This window comes from Eptatretus burgeri, chromosome 7, assembly GCF_056783735.1.
Source record: "Eptatretus burgeri isolate ZD-2024b chromosome 7, Ebu_testis_v1, whole genome shotgun sequence".
In the NCBI taxonomy this organism is placed as follows: domain Eukaryota; kingdom Metazoa; phylum Chordata; class Myxini; order Myxiniformes; family Myxinidae; genus Eptatretus; species Eptatretus burgeri.
Genome location: NC_140967.1, coordinates 20,124,373 through 20,138,730, shown reverse-complemented (window position 1 = coordinate 20,138,730; position 14,358 = coordinate 20,124,373). Strand labels below are relative to the sequence as shown.

At 42.4% G+C, this 14,358-nt stretch overlaps 1 pseudogene; it reads left to right on the top strand.

Moving 5' to 3' along the window:
- The first annotated feature begins 3,273 nt into the window (after positions 1-3,273).
- LOC147022782 (uncharacterized) lies at positions 3,274-13,499 on the top strand (annotated as a pseudogene).
- Positions 13,500-14,358: the final 859 nt, after the last annotated feature.

Sequence of the window (14,358 nt, the reverse complement as noted above, 5' to 3'; positions counted from 1 at the left end):
TTGAAAAAAATAAACAAGTTTAATTTTTTTTATTTATTGTAGCTGCATGAAAGGTGATATTAAATGATCCCCCAACCCCATTCCCGAGTGGATGTAGGGAAGTGTTCAGGCCCCCCGCACAAAAAAATTTGAAAAACTGGAACAACACTCTGCAGAGGGCATACCTCCACCAGGCTGAACAGTTTACATTTTGTATCCCACTCATAGGCCGGATCTGGATCTTGACCTGAACCAAAATCAAATCGGCTTGTTCTTGTCACCCAACCAACTCATCCACCTCGTTTTGTTATAGCTCATCAATAACTTTTTTGAGAACTCTTGCTATATATAGATTTTGACCCATTTCTCAATGGTCAATTAAAAAAATTATCGGATCCGGATCCGAATTCGGATCTTCACTAAAATCGAATAATTGACTCCTTGGCACACACCCAACCTGTCCACAAAGTTTCGTCTGAATCCTTCCACAACTTTTTGAGATATTGTGCTATATAATGTTTTTGACTTTTAAAAGTTCTAGTATCTGGATCTTCACCAAAATCTAATCGTTTCGTCATTGTCATACTCTAAACCACTCCAACAAATTTCGTCCAAATGCGTCCATAACTTTTTTGAGATATCTTGCTTACAGACAGACAAACAAATGGACCAGCCGGTAGGTGGCGATGGGTCGCTGAACATGGAAACTATAAAATATAGAACAAAATGGATGTCATATAGCAGATAGGAAATCACCTTAAGATTATGCATATCAAATCTCATCCAGTTCCATCTTCTGATAACTACTCGGTATCCATTTGAATGAAAAGTACTGAAAATGCGGTTTGAAATCGGAAATCCCCAAAGTTCGAGGGGGTGCTGTGGGTGAACAAAGATCGAAATCGAAAATCCGGCTCGATCATTTATGCACAATGTATTCCAGACGATCAGTGTGAATTTTCATGACCATCCGACCATAACCCAAGGAGTAGCATTTGGCGCGAAGGCACCTCCAGCTCTCGCATATTATCGATTTTTACACTAATTGACCTTTGACCCCTGACCTAAGCGAAATCGGTCAATATGTCCTGAGGCAAAGTTGTCGTACTCGTTGAGTACCATGAACCTGCAAAGTTTCATTCGTATCGATGCACTCACCTGGTCGCTAGGGGGCCTTCAATTTTCGCGTATACCCTAATTGTAGGGGGCGCTGCGGGTAAACTGTTCCATATATCACAAAAACCGGAATATATTTGATAGAGCATCACCTGTAGATCATTCATGCCAAATTTCATAACCCTACGTGGCATAATGGCTTTTGGAATTGATTTCGCGTGAACGGTACCGATTTTGAAGGTTTTTCGGCTGTTGCTAGGGAACCAAAGCGTCCCTAGCAACCATCACAATGTCCAAAGCACTCGGTCACAAGGTGCACCTACCACCCGAGTTTGGTCAAAATCCGCCCACGTTTACTACCAATTATGCTGATGACAAACGAACAAACATCCAAACAGACAGACAGAATTACTGACAATATGGGTCACCTATTTCGGTGACCCAATGGACAGACAGGGGTGAAAACATAACCTCCATCCACCTTCAGTGGTGCCGGGTATCCCTGCTCGTCTTCGATAAAACATCTTTCTCAGATACAAGGCTCCCGATGTTTGTCCGATTTCAAAGTAGACACCTTGTGGAGCAACGAACTTTAACCTCATGCAACTTGAGTTGCTTGATCCATCACTCAAAAGCTTCTTTTGGAAAACTCAGTGTCCTGTGGTTTATTTGCAACAGAGGAATGTACTCAATGTGACCGTAATATGGAAGGCCTTTCATTTTTTTCTATTTAACCCAAGAAGAAAATGAAAAGTCACAGGCTCCCAGTTCACACAAATATGGAGTACGAGTGAGAACAACAACCGGCTGCCAGAATGCAAATGTGCAACGAACTGAAATTGTCATGAGGACAAAGGCCCGAGCGTACAAGGACGCACTGCGGATGCACATTTTGCTCAGTTGGTTGAGATTGGTCTTCCCGACAGCAATTTTTATTTTAATTTATAACATTGTATTTTGCCAAAAGCTCAAACACCGGCATGACTGTCGATGGAGCAATCTTGTGCAACAGGAAAAGCGCCCTCTCACTAATGACAATTAAAAGTGACAGCTTCTGATCTTTGATCCAAGCCATTCCAGCTGCGCATAATCTTCCTCTTTAACATGTACGTGACGGCAAAATTATTTTGTCGACTTGCAATTACTTTGTTATTCAGTCGACAAATGCACGCAGAATTGTTTATGATCCCAGTGTGTATATCTAATGATTTTTCATATGGTCTGGTAGGCAAACATTGATGACACAATAATAGAAAGCGCTTACAAAATATTTGGACAATTTCATTATGTGGAAACAATGTATCATTGACAGAATATAAAAACTTTTAACTATCTTTATTTTTTATTCATAATACTTATTTGGAAGCGACAACAAGCAGGAATCTCTCGTTCCTAGTTCGATTACAACCATAGATACATTTAGTCAACAACATACACAAGATGTTCTTCAGTAGAGGCTCCAAAATGTTTACCGGTACTTGATTTCTATAATTATAGGCAAAAGTGAGGATGCCTACAGGTCTGTGACCCAGACAACTGACAATTTCTCAAATGAAGAATCGAATGTGCCTTCGACTTTCCCAAATAAGTTTTGAAGTCTACACTAAACGTTAGATACATCTATGTGATGTCATCTGTAGTCCAACGGAGGTATGGAGTTTGGTCAAAATTGATGCAGGAGGTTAAGTCAAAGTTGTGATTTACCATAACCAATGCTATGAGGGGTGATCATGAGGCCAACAGTTGAACGATGCAGCTGCCTGCATGAAGTGCTCGGTGGACTCGGGATGTGACCGGGCTGAAAATTTAGTCAGAGAGAGAGAAAGAGAAAGCCAGGAAATCCATGATCTGACAATCAACCACAACAAATCTCAAACACCCAGTCTGTCTCTCCGAAAGGACTGTCTGGCAAACCCTCTCATCTACTTCCAAAACAAACCACTTGAAGAGGTTAAGTCACTCAAACGTTGGGGCCTCACCAACACCCATGATCTTTCTTGGCCAAACCATACTTCCAAGATCGCCTCCAAAGCCAGCCACGGACTGGGCATCCTTTGTTTTTGCAAGGTCTTTCCTTGGCCAATCTGAAATTTTGGCAAGGCCTTAATTCACAGGTTGGAGTATTGCTGTCCACCTTGGGCTGGTGCCCCTGCCTCACACCTTGCCCTTCATGATGCCATGGAAAGCAAGGCCCTCAAAATCGATGAGGTCCTCAAGGCCCCCATGACATGGCTGAGTGTCTATGCTTATTACTCTTACACCGCAGACAGGTTGTTGGGCTCTCTGTATACTACCTCTGTATTCTGCCACCTCAGTGTATACTATCTCTGTATTCTGCCACCTTGTTTTTGGTATTGCATCCTCAACCCTCTCTTGGCTCTGTCCCTTCCAGGTTCCTGCAATATGCACATGGTCTGACAGTAACCCTCTTCTTGTTAAACCCACAATATCTCTGCTCACTGCTCACCTCCAGTCATTTGTTCCTCTTTTCTCTCACCTATGAAACCAACTTTTCTATTCTGTTCAGTCCCATATTCTTCCCTCCAGGGCTTCAAGAAATCTGTTCACCACTACCTCAGGTCATCCCCCACCGATACCCATGACGTTTTCTACCTCAAATGACTCCATTCTCAAGCACTCCTTTTTTGTGAATTTTTCCCTGGTTCTCCCTCATCTCTTTGGGGTTGTTAGTTAGTGTGTTCCTTTTCTGTTTCATCCTCACTTTCACCTTCCTCTTCTTGTAGTGTTTCATTCAACTTGTGTACAGCTTGTTCACCACCATGTGTCCTTCTACCCCTCCCCTTGATCTCTCTCACTGTCCCTTCTACACTGCTGCTGGTGTTTCCCACTTTCCATTTTGTTCCTTTCCTTTCTGCTCTAGCTTTTCCATGAGCCTCCATCATGTATACAAAAAAAATGAAAGTCAGTCATCGACTCCTGGAAATGTCCAGCTCCATTTGAAGCAGGAATATAGTGGAAATGAATCGGCATGCACTTATAAACACAACCTTACAATGTGAATGGTGCGACCTTTGAATACGGCTTGCTAATTCCACCGCGGAAGCATTTGGGCCAAAACAGTACATTCACCGAAGTCCTTGGAGCTTTTGGAACCTCTCCCCCCCCCCCCCAAAAAAAAAAATCATGTCTTGTTCATTGATGAGGCAAATTTTCCTTTGGATGGCAATGTGAACAGGCATTTCAGTTATTTGATCAGGAAATGCAACAAAATACAACTTCTGACTTTCCACGGTGCTTGAGAAAGCGGCGGCCACTTTTAAGGAGTTCACAAAGAAGCTTTGAAATATAGTGGGGCAACTTAGCTAAATATAGCATAACAATTGTGCATTTTGTGAGGAAAGCACCAAATTTGGCACACTAGTAGCCTATCATATTATGAACAGATTTGGATATTGGGCCATCTCAAATTCAGCTGCTGATGGCTGTGGCAGCCATTTTCCACTGCCATCAAAAATTTTGAGATGGCCCAATATCCAAATCTGTTCATAATATGATAGGCTACTCGTGTGCCAAATTTGGTGCTTTTCGCACAAAATGCACAATTGTTATGCTAAGTTGCCCCACTAATACCTTCATTGCATCCAAATAAATCTCTCAACTTCTCCCCCTTCATTCATTCCTGTTTTCATTGAAATCCTTTCACATTTGCAGGTGCTATTTCATAAATAATGGTCCAGTCTTACGCGGAAGCACCTTGTATTTTTACAACAATTTACACCTTTTTATATGTTGAGACTTCTATGTGGAATTTGCGGAGAGGGCTCTTCGAGAGTAAGGGGATTTTGCTCGCGGTGCTCACGTACCGAGTTTACAGCGAGCAAAGGGGGTGAGACTGCTCGAAGAACAGAATTTCAGCTCGAAGGCCTCAAGGGAGGGTTTGTCACAGCACCACCTGGGTGATGTTTAGAAGGTGTTCATGGTATTAAAGTACCATACAGTCACTACGCCGTAATGCACTACAAGTGATATTGTGGGGGTCCTGGCGATAAGGTATCCATTACAATGAATACACATATTTGTAGGTATATCCCGTTGGCATTATATCTCGAACATATATGTTGTTGACGACTTCGCACTGACCTATACAAAAGTTTAAACTTTTCACAGGGATGTAAAGGCTACAGGATTCACAGGTGCATCAAAACAGGTAATTGATATTGAACGATAATGAAGACAAACTGAGCACAAAATCGGCTTAACAATGGAGCAGAATGCCATGTAATTAAGAGATCAATGTGAGAACGCTTGGCCCCGTGATGCTAGTCTAAGAGGAATTGCGCTCATGTTGGTCGATATATCACATTCACTGAAGTTACACTCGGTGTTGCACGTGTTTCCAACGGTGAAGGATTATTCGAGGTTAAAAAGGTGCAATGGCGAAGATGATACGTTGGAAGTTCTTTGTAAACCGGTACACACACCAACCCCTGCGTGAAATTGTGGATGAATGCGAAACGTGCATTTGAGAATTGAGTCAAAAAATTGTTTTCGCGTCAATCCGATGCAGTTTTATTTGAGATCCTGCGATGGTCAAGCTCACTCTTATGGGCCTGTCACTTCGCCATTGCAGACAGGTCGGTGGTCTCTCTGTCTTCTTCTGTCTCCTTTCTGGTCTTGCACACTCTGTTCTCTCTGTGCTCTGTCTGCCACTCCTACCCCCCACCCCAGGTATCTGCAGGGTGCTTGCGGTCCACCAGCAACTGCCTCCATGTGAAACTCACAAAATCCCAAAGCACTGCTCACCAAAACTCATTACCTCCACCATCTAAGGTAGACGGAGGTTATGTTTTCACCACTGTTTGTTTGTCCGTTTGAACAGGATATCTCAAAGAGTTGTGAATGTATTCGGACGAAACTTGGTGGACAGGTTGAGTAGGTGACAAGAACCAGTCGATTCGATTTTGTTTAAGGTCCGGATGCAGATACAGCCTATCCGTGGGATATAAAATGTAAACTGTTCAGCCTGGCAGAGGTATGCGCTCTACCGAGTGCCGTTCTAGTTTGTTCGTTTCCCCCCCCCCCCCACCTGTGGAACCAACTTCCACATTCTCTTGCATCTCATTTTCCCTCCAGGTCTTCAAGAAAGATGTTCACCACCATCTCAGATCGTCCCTCATCCAAACCCATGATATTTTCTACCCTCGTTAAACCATCCCTGCCCCACTCCAATTTTGCTTCTGTATCCATCTTGTATCCACCCCTTGCATTCTACATTCTACCCAACCTCTCATTGTTACCTGCAGCTGTTGCTTGTCCATCTCCATCTGTTTTCTCCATAGGCCCTGCCATTCCCATTTCTCCCTTCTCTTTCTGTTGTTCATTTTGTCCTGTTGTGTCCTGATCTGTTCTGCGTTCTCGCTCTTTGATGAGCTTTGACAGTATGCAAAAAAAGATGGATCTTGACGGTAGGAATATTCAAGTGCACTTTTTTTGTTCGTTTAAAACTATTTTACTTTTGTATTCACTGTCCTGTAATGCAAGGATCATGGAAGAGCTTGCACATGTATCAGGTGCAAAAACAAAACACATTAGGAGAATCGAGTGTGCATCAATGTGAATGATAAGGATCCAACCCTGCATTGCCAGAATCCTAAACAACACATTCATATGGGAATGCTAATAAACATAGGGGTAATACCCCTGGGCGCTCACCTGGTCGTGGCTGGATAACAAAACCAGGAAACTACTGGTAGGCATGGATGACCCACAAAACACAAAATGGAGGAGAAAGTAAATACCTCTGGATTTATTTTTTGATGCCATGAACAAAGCTCGGTACATCACGGGTGATAAAGGTTGCGGTCAAGTTTCATCTAAATTGTCGGTGGTTTCAGAGAAGAAAGAAACACCTCTTTTGAGAGGAAACCCCCCCAAACCCTCACAGGAGACACCTTTAGACCCCGATTTTTATTATTATTATTTTTTTAATGATGTGATCAATCTTTGGTACATCATAGGTGATGAACGTTGTGGTCAAGTTTCATTGAAATTATGTGTGTAGTTTCGGGAAAAAAAGAAAATACATATTTTGTGGGGCAACCCCACCTTACACCCCCTTAGAACCTGATTTTTTTTTTTTAATATAATGAACAAACTTTGGTGCATCACGGGTGATGAAGGTTGTGGTAAAGCTTCATTGGAAATGTGTGTTGTTTCTGAGAAGAAAGCAAATACCTCTTTTCGGGGGCAACCCCCACCCCCCGGTAGACCCTCTTCGGGCTCAAATTTTTTAATGGCATGAAAACACTTTGGCACATAATAGGTGATGAAGGTTGTGGTTAAGTTGATTTCAAATTGTGTGTAGTTTGAGAAGAAAGCAAATCCTTATTTGGAGGGGGGGGGCAACCCCCCCCACCCTTCGATCCCCTGAGGCCTCAATTTTTAGCAGCGTCTCGCGTAGCCAACGCTGCTCATAGAGAGCTCTGCGTTGTTCTTCTTCTTGTTGTAGTGGGGCAACTTAGCATAACAATTGTGCATTTTGTGAGGAAAGCACCAAATTTGGCACACTAGTAACCTATCATATTATGAACAGATTTGGATATTGGGCCATCTCAAAATTTTTGATGGCAGTGGAAAATGGCTGCCACAGCCATCAGCGGCTGAATTTGAGATGGCCCAATATCCAAATCTGTTCATAATATGATAGACTACTTGTGTGCCAAATTTGGTGCTTTCCTCACAAAATGCACAATTGTTATGCTATATTTAGCTAAGTTGCCCCACTAATGTTCTTCTTGTGAAGACAAAACCTTAACCTCTAGGACTTGGCACTTCTATATACAAGGTCCAGATCTCCTTAAATACTCATCACATGTCCACATCCTCGCATTGACGGTACCTTTTGAGAGCGTCTATCATGAACTTTTAAATATATTCGGACATTTGCTTTAAAGTTTCGAAAAGTTCACGTTACTATTTAAAGATTATTCCATTTATCGTATTGTAATTTCATAAATACATTATTTATTTCGTAAATACACTATATATCGTAAATACATTATGACGGGTCTCGCTATTGACTTAATCAAGGTACGTGATGAAATATCGGAAGTTGTTGTTTTTTATTTATTTTTTAGCCAACAAAACCTTTAGGACGCTGCTCTTGGACACATTTGTCCTTGTTTGTAATGCCATGAACAAACTTTGGTACATACATGGTGATGAACATTGTGGTGAAGTTTCATCAAAACCATTTGTTTAGTTTCAGAGAAGTTGAAAGTATTTGTGGACAGACGGACAGATGACGCACCACCACATAATATACAGGGAATTACATTTCAGGTGAGCTCAAAATCAAGTCAAAACAAAGTAATTAATTAATTCCCTTTTTGCCTTTTTCTTTTTCATCTTTTTATATGTTGGTCTCCATTTGATTCTATTTTTTGATTTGTCAGATTGCTTAAATGACTTATCTTCTGTGGTCTTCGACTCTCAAGATCTACTCATGGACAAGTCATAACTCCCATAGTGGTTCTTTCATTTCCGTGCACACCAGTTTGCATGGCATTAAATCATTACTGTAAAAAAGAGGAGGGACTTATCCCCAGTCTAGCAGTGAGCAGACCATGAGCTTGATCTGCCGCATGCTTGGAGGTCATGCTTGTTGAATCTCACGAGAATTGCACCGACACAGAGGCAGGGAGCCACGAGCTTTGATTCGAATCTCGTGGCCTTCCGAGACTGTTCAATCAGGACGTGAGTTTCGTCTCGTGGTCCAGTCAAGGCAACACGTATAATAATCATGGCAGCTTTGACAGCTTTTCAAAAAATCTGAACCTCATTAGATATGGAAATTAAAATACCTATAATTATTGTGTGCATGTGATGATGACAGGATTTTGAAATTGTAATTACAAATTGCTGGCATGAGTATTGATTATTTAACAGATATATAGTTCATTGGGTGATGCCTAAGACGTGCACATGTTTAGGAAGCTTTATTTATTTATTTTTTGACACGTACAATGTCTGAAAATTCCAAATTTATCTAAATTGGCTTTTATCCACCTCCACTCCTTTGTCCCCATTATCTCTCAACTGTGGAATCACCTCCGGCAGTCAATCTCTCATGTTGTCTTCTACACAGAGTCATGAGCTCATTTCAAGTTCTTGCTAACCCCAATACTCTCTGTTTGCCTCCAGCAATATCTACTCATTCTGATGTTAATTGTCTTTCTGTCTCTTGTTCAGCTGTTCATCTTGCTTGGTTTGTTTACCTTCCAGCTGTCCCCCAATAAACCTTGACTTCTGCACAATCCTTGGGTTAATGGGTTTCATTTTCTTTCTTTGCTGTTGCAATGTGGGCGTTGCATGTTGATTTGACAAGATACTGATGGGCTTTCTTTGAAACCACGGTAGTCTCAATCGTGATGGTGAGGGGAATATCTGGAGCACTGGTATTAAGTACTATATCTGGGATAACCTATATTGATTAAAATGATTATTATTTCATCTGCAGCCTGCGGCTGCTGGTTGCATCATTGCTGGGGGCACGGCTCTGCCGCTGATTTAGTACCCCCTGTTTCCAATCAGCTGGGTAGACAGGGCCCAGCCAAGGAAAAACTGCTATTTTTCTGTTAAAGTTTTCTCAGTGGTTCCATCTTCCTGAACCTATGCCCTTTGAAGCCAGCTTGGGGCCACCTAGGATATGGCCACCAAAATCCAAAATGGCCATCAAATTTTTGAAGGTACTCTTTGCCCCATCAATGAACGTTTTGTGTCTAATATGGGGTTTGTATGGTACAGGAAGTGAATTTTGTGATCTAGAATACTCACCTGAGCTCTATTATCATGTAAATATGCCAATTTAGCTCACAATAGGCAAAAATAATGCCAATGTTCAGGTGAGATATTCAAGTTTACAGCATTGTCCAGGCAGTTTTTAGATCCTCGTCAGAGGATCTCTAAGTCTTACTCACGTTGTTGTTCTTGTTCTTCTTTTTGTGGACTTTTTTGTTTCACAGCCAACAGTTTTCATCGAAATTCCTGAAACTTGGCATACATATGTAAAAAGACCCTGTGCAGACAGTAACCATCTCCGATTGTGAAAATTAATCCTAGAAAAAAAAGTTATGATGTCATAATGTCTCCGCTAATGGGAATCGCCCAAAAAAATTATCTCTGAAACTAGGAATGCTTTTTGAATTCTGTTTGCGGGAATGGAACGGGGCATTAGCGCAGATGATTTGATGCCAATCTGATACATCACAATGACGTCATATTCGTTTTATGACTTCATCACTATTTTCTGAAATATTTTGTTTCACAACCAAGAGTTTTCATCAGAACATCTTGAAACTTCACATGTTCATGCAGAAAGCTCACACGCAGACAGTAACCATCTCAGATTGAGGAAATTTTTCCAAGAAAAAAGTTATGACGTCATAATATCGCAATGGAAATCGCATAAACAGTTATCTCCGAAACGACGCAAGCTTTTTGAATACTTCAGATGGAATCGAAAAGGGCATTAGAGATAATTTACCGCACACATGATACATAACTGATAACTATGACGTCATCACTAAGAGGACGAGGATCTTAGCTCATTTGAGCGTGTTCCTTCACTGGGCCCTGTCTATTATATGTTCTTCTTGTCCAAGTTTATTGTAATTCAAGAACGAAAATTTAATAACTTGAACAATTCTGTTTCTTCAGGATCAGCACAATAGTGGCTACCCCCTTTTTTGAGTACAGGAGCAGATGACAGAAGAAGGTGCCTGTTTTGCAATGAAAATATCAAGGACAAGGAAGACATCTTAAATGTAACAATAGCTGGATTGTAATCTCTCCAAACACTTGCCGACATATGGTTAAGCATTGATAGGAGTTTATGTACTCAGCCTCCTTATGCTGAAATCCAATTCGCTGTGCTAAGACTGTCCAGCCACCACAAGGATATGCTTGTTCACGAAGGGTGCCATATCACATTTCGAAATTGAGTGAAACTCAGTCCTGTCATCTTGAGCAGTCCAGTTCAGAGTCTGTTCCTGAGTCCATTGGAATAGATAGTCAACCAAATAGGTTCCCCAGGGAATCAACACAGAAGAAGTGTGTGTCTTTCATTTGCAATTTGGAGAAAAGGGCTGACAGTAACTGATATAACAATGGTTGGCTTGGGAGATGTTCGGAAGAGAATACTTTTAGTGGAATTAAAAAATTCAATGGACTTGAAAATCAATGATGAGGAGAACAAGTACCATGCTGCAGCTAAGAGTTTGGATGTATTACTTTGTGGCGTATCCTATGATGTATTTGCACTTAATCTTTACCACCACAAGACATGTTACATTAACTTCACCAATGGTTATGATAAAAAGAACCCCGCTGCACGTGACATCAGAAACGATGAGTTAAGAGTCAGAAGTTATTGACAAGTTTTTTTTCCGGCTATTTCACTGTAAAGTGATCAAGGATCAGGAAGCCTATCTTTTTACAGAGTTTTTGGAAGATGTGAAAGAGATAAGTGAAGATTATGACCTCGATGACCCACCAATCAATAAACCATTTGCTCCAAAGCAAAAGCTGATAGAGAAATTTGGGGATTCCATTGATTTTCATGTGGTTAGTCGGCGGCTCATTGTGCACCCTAATGTAATAAATCCCTTCATGTTTTCAGCAGCTACACTTCAAGGCCATGGACTCCGAGAAGATGACTTAATCAAAGCGTTCTCGAGACTGATTCGTCGTAAGATTTCGCAGAGGGAACCTGTAAAATGGCCTCTTGAAGTGCAAGAGTTGCTTGGTTTGCTTCATACCTTCAAACAACTGTGCTGTATCTATAATGTTCTTTGCTGGTCAAGAGATATCAGGAGATCTAAAAATATCCTTGGCTATGTCACAGTTCCGAGCAAGATGCAAGCAGAGAAAAATATCAGCTATGAACCAGAGTTGGGAAAAGATGGCCACTGGTAAGCGATCACCATTAGGAGCTGCCCTGAGTCTGACCATCCATGGACTTGCAGGTAGTGAAGAAACAACCACCTTGCTTTATCGATGTGGAGTTGGAATACCCTACACCGATGTCCGCCACTTGAACATCAAATGGGTGAAGTCTGCAACAATAGAGCACAGGAAGATGCTGCCTCCAGGTTTCACCAAGGGTCGCAGTGTGCACGTAGTGTTTGATAACTCGGACAGGAAACGACAGACTGACCGGAGCACATACCACTTACCACACAACTGGAACCATATTCCAGGCTACATATCCAAGTGATACCATGAACAACCCAGCATCCAAACCAGTGCAGTTGGAGATCAGTGATCAAGAGAAATCTGATTATGGATCCTTCAAAATCCCCAGAAAAAGATACATCCTCCATCATTCCCCAAGTTCAATGATGATGACAAAAACTCCCGTTGCTAGATGATGCGATGGCACGGGACATCACCTGGGTTTTGGTTGGTACCGTTAGTGACGACTGCCAAGAAAAATGATTTTCAGAAGTAGAAAAAGTTGCACTGGGGCCGTTTAGTTCTTAGACAACACTCATGATGGGTGTAACTGGTTGCGCAACAACAAAATGCAAGCTAGAGTATTTTCCTGTGGTTAATTTGCCTCTGGATGACAATGTCATTAAGAATATGATAATGCAGATTGCAAATGACCTCGAGTTGGGTCACACATTTGCCCATGACGATGAGGCAATTAACTGAAGATGTTGATCATTTCGTGGATCAATTAGAAAAAGGTATGACAAAATCATACCTCTCATGTGAGAATTCCACACAATTTGGGTGAACCTCAATATTCTGTTTCAAAAATATGGCTGTCTGAGTTTCAGTGTTTGTTAGATGGATGCTGGAGCTATAGCTGAAGGATCTGTGGCTCAAGCAATTGAGGGCCACCATTACTGCAGAAGCATCCATCTGCACAGACATTTGAAGCTCTAATTAGGAACCGGATGAAGGCAAGCAATATCGGCGCCAATTTGGACCTGCTCATGAAAGAAGCAATTGCTCAACCTCAGACATCTTTGTCCAGAAATTCTTGAATCACGAATGAGTCTGCCTGGGTTCAAAGGCATCTATTATTCATTGATATCATCAGAAAAGACAGGCAAAGATGATTGTGGAATATCTCACGGACGTTTCAGTGATTTTGCGTCTAATGAGTGCAGTCAGAGAAATTCACCGAAAGACACTTAGCAGCAGAACGGGCCATATTTCCAAAATGATTCGCCTTTGGGCATATCAGCTATGCCAGACACCTTACATTCCAGCATGTTAACCTCCAAGATGTCAAGATGAATAATAAAGAAGCATGGGGTAACCTGGCCCAAAATGGGTTTGTCGGGTCATTGTCTGGTGAGCCCTTCTCTACAATCCATGGGGATTTGATAACTGATTTAGCGGCTAATTGGAATTCAGCATCAGGAGGCTGAGAACATAAACTCATATTGATGCTGAACCACCCATCAGCAAGTGTTTGGAAAGATTCTATTCCAGATATTGTTGCATTTGAGATTTCCTCCTTGTCCTTGATACTGTTACGGCTGTGGAAATTTGCAATACACCAGAAAGGTCCTCAGGTTAGATATATCGATAAGTTCATGTGTAGTCAGTCCACACCCGTTGCTTAGAGGGAATATGTGTGATTCATCCGGGCTGCGACGCTTTGAGTTGGCCATTTTTCTTTACCTGTCGTTATTTTGGAACAACCACGCCATCTCAACAACCACGCCATCCACACCACAATGCCAGTAAAGGAGCAACGAAACCAGCCCCACCCCAATTTCTCCTGCGGTAAACAAGTTTGACAGTTGGAAACCAGCCCCACCCCAATTTCTCCTCCGGTAAACAAGTTTGACAGTTGGAAACCAACTCCCGCCCCAATTTCTCTGGAATGTTCCTCCCCCCACCGACGCGCCGCGAAGGGCGGGGCAAATGCAGGAGAAATAAAAGGGCAAGAGGAGTGCCGGGAGAGCGCGGATAGCAGAGACTTGGGGCAGTCGTGTGGAAGTCTTGGTCGTCGTGGTCTTGGTCCAAGTCTGTCGTGGTCCAAGTCTTTGTCGTAGACAGACTTGGGGCAGTCGGGTGGAAGTCTTGTCCTAGTGGTCGTGGGGAGAAGGCGTCACGACCTGCCCACCGTTGCAAGGCCCGAGATCAGGCGCGGCTGTCCGAGTGGCCGTGGGGAGAAGGCGTCACGACCTGCCCACCGTTGCAAGGCCCGAGATCAGGCGCGGCTACGCGAGTTGCCGTGGGGACGAGACGTCGCGACCTGCCCACCGTCTCACCACGAGG